The sequence below is a fragment of the Tupaia chinensis genome, unplaced genomic scaffold (assembly GCF_000334495.1).
Source record: "Tupaia chinensis unplaced genomic scaffold, TupChi_1.0 Scaffold000131_1, whole genome shotgun sequence".
Taxonomy (NCBI): domain Eukaryota; kingdom Metazoa; phylum Chordata; class Mammalia; order Scandentia; family Tupaiidae; genus Tupaia; species Tupaia belangeri.
In genome coordinates this window covers 634689-642997 of record NW_006159600.1, presented here as the reverse complement: position 1 = coordinate 642997, position 8309 = coordinate 634689, and the positions used below count along the sequence as shown (strand labels likewise).

The 8309-nt window shown below is 56.9% G+C and overlaps 1 protein-coding gene across 8 annotated transcripts in view; it reads left to right on the top strand.

Annotated features, from left to right (window-relative positions):
- NLRP12 (NLR family pyrin domain containing 12) overlaps nucleotides 1-655 on the top strand; it is a 23715-nt gene extending 23060 nt beyond the window's left edge. For all 8 annotated transcript variants that reach the window (XM_006144756.2, XM_027770380.1, XM_027770384.1 and 5 more), the window contains one exon: nucleotides 48-655. The gene's annotated coding sequence lies outside the window, so the exon portion shown is untranslated. The remainder of the gene's footprint in view (nucleotides 1-47) is intronic.
- Nucleotides 656-8309: the final 7654 nt, after the last annotated feature.

Here is an 8309-nt window from a genome sequence, read left to right as displayed (position 1 = left end):
CGCGGTGGGGAGGGGCAGGGGGCGCGCCACCCGCTCCTCCCCCCGAGGCACGGGACCGGCTCCTTCCAGCACTGACTCAGGAGCAGATAACACAGGCCTCCTGCCGGGGCATGGGCCCGGACAGCGCCGGACAGTGCCGCGGTGGGCGGGCAGGGCGTGGCTGCAGAGCCCCAGCTCGGCCATAAGTGGGCCGGACAACCCCAGGCCAGGGGGCGGTGGCTCTCCCAGGGCCTTCGCCTTCTAGGAACGAGGCCATGTGGGGGGACTCGGCTACCCCTGGGGGTGTGACTGCCATCTGGTGGGCAGCGGTAGGAATGACTCCTGACAAGCGGGCTCCAAATGGGAAGGCCGACACTGCCCCGAGTGCGTTATCAGAACACTGATGGCGGCCGCAAAGGGGTGGGGTTGAGGCGCTGGATTCCCACGTCCAACTCCGCATGAGTCCTGGACCTGGCGACTTGCCTTCTCACTTTCTGTCTGTCTGTCCCTGGTGAGTGCACACGCCTGTAGTAAGTTTAGCATAATTACAACATGTGGCCGGCAGGTGGCATGGTTGTTAAGAGCGCTGGACTCCCACATGGCTGACTGTGGTTGTGGTTCGAGTCTCAGACCTGGCGGCTTGCTTTCTCGCTTTCCCTTTCTCTCTCTTTCACTCTGCCCCACTCTGGTCAAAATCAAATAAATAAAGTTAATAAAATAATTAAATAATAATAAAATTAAAAATTAAATAAAATAATAATAAATAAAATTAAATAATTTTTTGGAGGTTTTTTGCTATAGGGCACGTGCACTCGCCAGAGAGACAGAGACAGAAACCGAGAAATCACCCCCCGGGGGGATGGCCACGCCGCAATTCCTTCTCCTCCAGTCTCCTCTCGGGATCTTGGGCACATACGCACACGTGCCCGGCGTGAGTTTAACCCACCAGGTCCGGGATGCAAACCACGGTTGACTACGTGGGCGTCCAGCGACATGGCCATTACGCTAACTGCTGGTCTCTAAATAATTCTTAAAAACAGAAAAACAAAACACAAATGGTAGGGGACCCAGCAGATGGCATGGTGGTTGGGACTGTGGACTCACATGACTAACCACAGTTCACGTCCCAGACCTGGTGGCTTGCTTTCTCATTTTCCCTCTTTCTCTCTCTCTCTTTAGTGAGTACATGAGCTCTATGGCAAACTTAAATTAATTAATTATAATCAAATAAAAATTTAAAATAGTAATAGTGTTTAAGAAGAGTGGTATCAATAGTACTCGTTAGAACGCTGTGACGACAGCCCTACCAGCAATCCCTGCTGAAGGGACAGCACCCGTGGTCTGTACCCAGGATCTCCCCCTGCTCCGAGCTACGGCCAGGACTGGACACCCGCCAGGTCTCCTGCAGTCCAGGCCGAGGGCTGGTCAGTTCTGCAGCAGTTGATTAAACTATGGAGCCCTGCACTTGAGCGGTAGTCCTGGGTGTGGCAGCCCCTACTCTGGGAATTTGAACTAGGAAGACTGCTAGTGATGGGATGAACTATCCAGGACTCCAAGCACACAAGTGTAAGAACGGCAGGCCCTGAGACGGGAATCCACTCGGAGCCACAGAAATGGAAGCGAATGGGGGCCAGCAGATGGCGTAGAGGTTACGTCACTGGACTCCCACACGGCTGACTGCAGTTTCAATCCTGGAGCCGGTGACTTCTCCGAGGAGAATGAAGAAGGGATTGCAGTGTGGCCATGGGGGGATTCTCACTTTCCTTCTCACTGTCTCTATCTCTGGTGAGCACAGGTGCCCACTGGCAAAACCCTCAAAGGAAAAAAAATCAGCTTAAGAGAACAAAGAGCACATGATCTTACAATCCAGGAGACCGTGGTCCCCTGGGGCTCGAGTCCCCAGCCTACACAGGGCATGGGAGGAGGGGTCAGGAGACAGCCACACATGTGCCCAAGACCCTACAGATGGGAGGGTTGGAGGAAAAGGACGAGCAGACACCGGGCCCTTTCACACAGAACCTGTTAGGACGCGGGCGCCAACGAGTAAAATTCTCTCGGTGCCAAGACCCCCAGGACTTGCACAGCGCCTCCTCTGCCCACAGCTGCTTCTAAGGAAAATGCCCCCTGACCACACAGCCAGGGCGGGGACAGGGTACCGATGAGGGAGGAGCTGAGAGGTGGGCTGCTCCTGGCTGGGTTTGAGTTTCAGCTTCCTGGCTGTTCCCACCCAGGGGAGTGAGCCCTTGAGCCAGAGGCCAGAACAGCCATTAGGTGTGGCAGGGGGTGCGGTGGTTAAGGGTCCTAGGCTCCCACATGTCCGACCAGTTTGCGTCCTGGACCTGATGACCTGCTTTCTCACATTCTCTCTCTCACTCCGCCCCTCTCTGGTCAAATTAGAAGAAATGAATGAATAGGGAACCAGCAGTTAGTGTAATGGCTATGTTGCTGGACTCCCACGTAGTCTACCGCGGTTCTCGTCCCGGACCCGGTGGCTTAAAACTCACGCCAGGAGAATGGAGGAGAAGGGATTGCGGCGTGACCATCCCCCTGGGGGGTGATTTCTCGCTTTCTGTCTCTATGTCTCTCTCTGTCTGGTGAGCGCAAGGGAAAACCTCTCCAAAAAAAAAAAAGGAATGAATAAATAAAATGAAATAAATAATTCCTTTTTAGAAGAGAATTGTCTTATTTAACTTTACTTATTTATCTTAATTTGACCAGAGAGAGACGCACAGAGAGGGAGGGAGGGAAAATGAGAGAGCAAGCCACCAGGTCCAGGTCGGTACTCAAACCGCTATCAGTCATATGGGAGTGCTCAGCACCTTAACTTCCACGCCACCGGCTGGTCCCTAAATAATTTTTTTTTTTTAAAGAAAAGTGTGGCAGGACCCAGCAGATGGCGTAATGGTTACATCACTGGACTCCCATGTAGTCAACCCCAGTTCGATCCCCAGATCCAGTGACTTTCACTCCTGTGGGGAGTGCGCCTGTGTGCCCCAAATACCGAGTAGAGAAAGAATTGCGGTGTGGCCATCCCCCGGGGGAGTCTCTCCCTTTCTGTCTCTCTCTGGTGTGCACACGTGCCCCAGAGCAAAAATCTCTCTCAAAAATGGGGGGAGGGCGCTGACAGGCGGCGTGGTGGTTAAGAGCGCTGGGCTCCTACATGGCCAGCCCCAGTTTGAGTCCTAGACCTGGCGACTTGCTTTCTTACGCTTTTTCTCTCTCTTACTCCATCCCTCTCTGGTCAAATTAAAGTTAAATTAAAAATAATAATAAAGTTAAATTAATTTAAAAAAGGGGGGGGAAGATGTGTAAGATGTGTGGCAGAGGGCCAGCAGGTGGCATGGCAGTTAGGTCACTGGACTCCCAGATGGCTGATGGCGGTTCAAGTCCTGGACCCAGCAGTTTGGACTCGGTGCTGGGCTCCTGTGCATGTGTGCCCAGAGTCGCACGAGAAGGGAAGGGATCTTAGCATCACCATGCCCCTGGGGATGGTTTCCATCTCTCCAGTGACCCCCGTGCGCTATAGCAAAAATCTTTTCTAAAAAGCGTGGCAGAAAATGGGACTGAGTACAGCGGCGTGGATGGGGAGGCCCTCACTGGGCAAATCCCTCTTGGGAGAGGGATCCCACAATAATACACCACAGGGGTATCCAGAGCCCGAGAAAGTGCCCCCATGGGGCTGTAAACCAGCCCTCCATCCTCTCAGGACCCCAAGCTTGGGGGTTTTAACTATTTTATTTAGCATTTATTTGTTTATTTAAGTTTGAGCAGAAAAGGAAAAGAGAAAGAAAGCCAGCCAGCTGCCAGGTCCGAGGCTCAAAGTGCAGTCGGCCATATGGGAGTCCAGAGCCCCTAACCCCGTGCCACCTGAGGGCCCCATGCTTGGTTTTAACTGCTCACGGGGTGTGTGTGTGTGTGTGTGTGTGTGTGTGTGTGACCACTCTGCCATCCCTTCTCCTCCAGCCTCCTCAGGCTTGAGGGCATGCATGCCTGGCATGGTTCTAAACCCAGGTGTGAGACAATCCACATGGCTGGCCCTGTGGGCTCTAGCCTCCTGAACCACGCCACCGGCTGGCCTAGAATCCCACTTTTCCAGACTAAGAGACAGGGATTCTTACCAAGGTGGCCCTGTGAATCCCTCCCCCTGGAGATGGCTTAATTTCTGTGACTCACTGCTGAAATCCCAGCTAAGCCTAGCCAGGCTGGCCCAGGAGACAAGCTCAGCGGGGAGACCCTGGGCCTGGCTCCATCAGCATGAGCACCCCATCCCCACCATTCCCTGGAGCCAGTGGTGGGTAGCCCCAGGAGGTGCCCACTCAGAGGGAATAAACCTGCAACCAAGAGCCCCCAAGCATTAAGGAGCCACCTACAGGTGCATTGCCAAGAACTGAGGGCGTTTCCGAGTGTGGCCAGTCAGCAGAGCACGGGTGAGACCAGACAGGTTGCAGCCTTGGTCAGCAGGGGCCCAGCGGACCCACGGGCCGACCTGTAGCCGCCAGGCCCCGGGCCCTCTAGCCAGGCTGTAACCATCCCGAGAGCTCTGAAGGCACCTCCAAAGGGCTCATGTATGTAAGACCCATTTTCTGTGAGGCCCCCTCATAGTCTAACAGTTGAGACCTGACCCTCCCCTTCGGAACCAGGGCCACAGCAAACCCGGAGTGCCACGTTTCCTGAGCTTCCTAAACACAGGGAACATGTGGGTTCATACCTAAAAAAAACTTAGGGGCCAGCAGCTGGCATGGTGGCTAGGGACGCTGGACTCCCACGTGGCCGACTACGGTTCAAGTCCCGGGTCTGACAGTTTGTTTCTCACTGTCCACTTTCACCAATTTAGAAAACAAGGCCGAAAAAGTTTTATTTTATTAAAAAATTTATTTTAATTAACTTTAATTTGACCAGAGACAGACCAAGGGAGGGCAAGTGAGAAAGCAAGCCACAGGACCAGCAGTTAGTGTAATGGCTAAGTCACTGGACTCCCACGTAGTGGACCGCGGGTCGCATCCTGGACCCAGTGGCTTCAAACGCCAGTCACGTGTGCGCGTGCACACCCAAGAACGAGAATGGAGGAAAAGGGATGGCGGCGTGACCACCCCCCCGGGGGCGATTTCTCGCTGTCTCAATGTCTCTCTCTCTCTGCCTGGAGAGCACACACACCCTATAGCAAAAACCTCCCCCCCCCAAAAAAAAAAAAAAAAAAGCCCCCAGTTCCAGGACTCCAGCACCCTTAACCACCCACTGACCCCTAGGGCCCATTTCTTTAATTTCCTACAGGGTTCATGCGCTCAGACAAATGAGCCCGACCCAGGGCTCAAACCAGTAGGCCCAACCATGCCACCTGTGGGGCCACCCCTTAGATGTCAACTGGATCACTGGGCGCAGGACTAGAACTGGGGACCATGTGGTAATGCAGCAATGGAGCACTACCTGTGTCGTGGCTTGGGGGCTGACACTTGGGGGCCATTTCCATGTCCAAGACATCAAGGGAAAAACGTGCCCTGCCGGGTCATGGAGATTAATGGAAGGAGCTGGTGGGGAGCCTGGAAACTTCCAGCCACGTCCCAAGCCCAGATGTGGCCACTAACAGCAGAGGGGGTTACTCGAGAACTGTCACCCTTCTCACCCAGACCACCACCCCCCATGCTGCCCGGGCCAGGACCCAGAGCATGCCAGACCCCAGCCCCAAACCCACTCACTCAGCCAATTTATGGCAAAGGGAGAATTCGTGTGGCCACACTGGGGAGGCTCCTCAGAGGGGTATACCTGAGGGCCGCTCTTAGAAGGGCAAGGGTCCCCTGCTTGTTATAGGATGTAGACAGACCTGGGTCATTTTAGTGGGCACTCAGTGAAGTCAGCCTTTAGGAGTAGTCTTAGCTAAGGGGACAGCTGAACACCCTGAGGCAGAAGCCAGCTTGTGGCTGGAGCTGGGCCCGCCTCCATTGTCGCTGAGCAGAATCTCAGAGATATCAGGTAAGAAAGCAGAGTTTGAGCTTTTAAAATTTTTATTTATCTTAATTTCACTTTAATTTCAGAGAGACAGAAAGCAGCCATGGCTGGGTGGGACTCAAAGCCCCTCGGCCCTGTGGGAGTCCAGGGACCGCAGCCCCTGCCCCCAGCCCTAGAGGTGTTTGATTCTAAACTAAGATGGTATCTGTCTAACCAGGCAGGCAGTTCGAAGATTGCTGCTTCAGCATTGCCCGAGGCAGGCGCTCGTCCTGGAGTTGAACACTTGGCCTCTGGCAGAAATGAAGGTTGAGAATGGCAGTTCCCCGGAAGGGAGACTGAAGGCCATGCTGTTAGTCAGCCGTGACAGTCCCCTCTAAGGAACACAGGGCTGTCTCAGGCCCCGGCTCCTGCCCGGCCCTCCCCGCCCTTGCCCTCCAGAACACGCTGGTATTGGGGTTGATACCCAAAGCCAAGGCCTCAGCAGGGCTAGCCTCCCTTCTCCAGTCAAGCCACAAGGTCCCTGTTACCCAAGGTGGCCATGGAAACACCTTCAACCTAAACATTTCACCTGGTCTCTCCTTTCTCTGCAAAGGGTAATAAATACTCAGGCCTGTCTGATCAGGGCCCTCCTAGGAAGGCTGCAGGCCAGGCTAGCTTCCCGCTGGTCCCTACCCGGCTGCCCTGCTTTTCATGGAGGTAAGCCAAGATGGCTTCCATGCCTGCCTTCCCAACTTCCAGGGGATGGAGGGCCCATCTCCTCCCGCCTCCCCACCTGGACACTGGCTCAGCCTAGTCTCCTGCACGTGTTTGTAGAGCTTAAAGGTGGGGAAGACCGGGAAAATGCAGCGCTGGCATCGGCGGGCGGGCGGTGACGCCTTCCTCAGACAGTGACACACAAAATGGCAAGCACTTTCCAGGCAGACCACGGGGAGTGCTTCCATTTTGAGGACCACCACCTGGGCTGTTCCGTCCAGAATCCCTACGGCAGGGAGGTGACGCCGACTCAGCAGGCTGGAAGGGGCTCGGTGCTCCTGAGCTGCAGGAACTGGGACCTGCAGGCCCGCATCTCGCCCCCGGGGACGCCCAGGCTCCCGGCATGCCCAGCAGGCCCTGCCACGCGTGGTCGCCCTTGCACGTGCCCCCGGTGACACTCAAATGTTGCAGCACTTTCCACTTGACGTCAGAAGAGTGCTCCCACATTTGAGGGCCACAGGCTGGGCGATCCCAGGGCCCAGGCGGGACATCCAGCCCTCGGCCTCCCAGGTCGGAGCCGATTTCCACGCCGGTAACACTCAAAAAATGGCGGCACTTTCTTTAGACGGAAAAAGTGCCCCCACAGTTTGAGTGGCACAGGCCGCGGAGCTGGCGGGGACAGGCACTTACCGACCAGAGGGGCCGCGGGGCGCTCAGTCCTGTCCAGCCGGCGGGGGGGGGAAACGGAGTTAGCCGCTGAGGTCACATCCCCCCCCCTGGACGGGCCGGGCTCCGACGGCGACACGAACCTGCCGGCGACCCCAGCCTCCCACGGCCGCCCACCGGGAAGCCAGGCTTCACATGCCCAGTCCCGAACGCCGGCCTCGGCCTCCTCCCCTGCCGGCGTGCAGTGGGCTCCGGGGTTCAAGCCCGCCCCCAGCCAGGGCGCGCTAAGGGAACCGGCCAACTCGGGCCACCTGGGGGCACTTTGGTCCCGTCTCTGGCCTCCCCGTCCCACGGGCACTCACGGGGTCTGGCGGGAGGTTTAGCTTCGGGCGAGGGAAGCCTCACAGAGCCTGGACGGACCGCGTCCCGCACACGGAGCCGAGCTAGGGCAGCGGAGGGGCGAGGCCGGCTGGAGGCAGCGCGGAGGCCGGGCGCGGGCGCAGGGGCAGGACTCACCGGGCGGGGAGGACGGCAGCCTCGGCGGGGCCTCTTCAGGACTGGCGTGGCGCTGCCGGGCCCTTATATAGGCCAGGCCCTCACCTCCCGACGGGAGCGGATTAAGACCCACCCCCACCGCCCTGCCCGCTCCACGCCCAGACCCACCCTGCGGCCTCGGGTCTCCTTCTCCCTAGCCGGCCTCCATTCCTGGGGTTTTGTTAGAACCAGGCCCAGCTGCGGCGTGATGTGGGGACGCTGGCATTGCTGTGAGTCTGGGTCCACGGACGAAGGCGTGCTGGGCGCGGGTGCATGCGTGCCCCAGACCCCAGAGGACAATGGAGAAGGGACTGCGGTGCAGCATCCCCCTGTCCCCCTAGGGGCGGCTTTCTCACTTTCCCTCTCACCGTCTCTGTCTCTCTCTGGGGAGCGTATGTGCATAGCAAAAGCAAAACCGTGTTTACCACGTGTGTCCACGCCTGAAGCGCTGCCCGCTGTATGTGCCAACCACAACTTGGCTAACCCACCCGTGA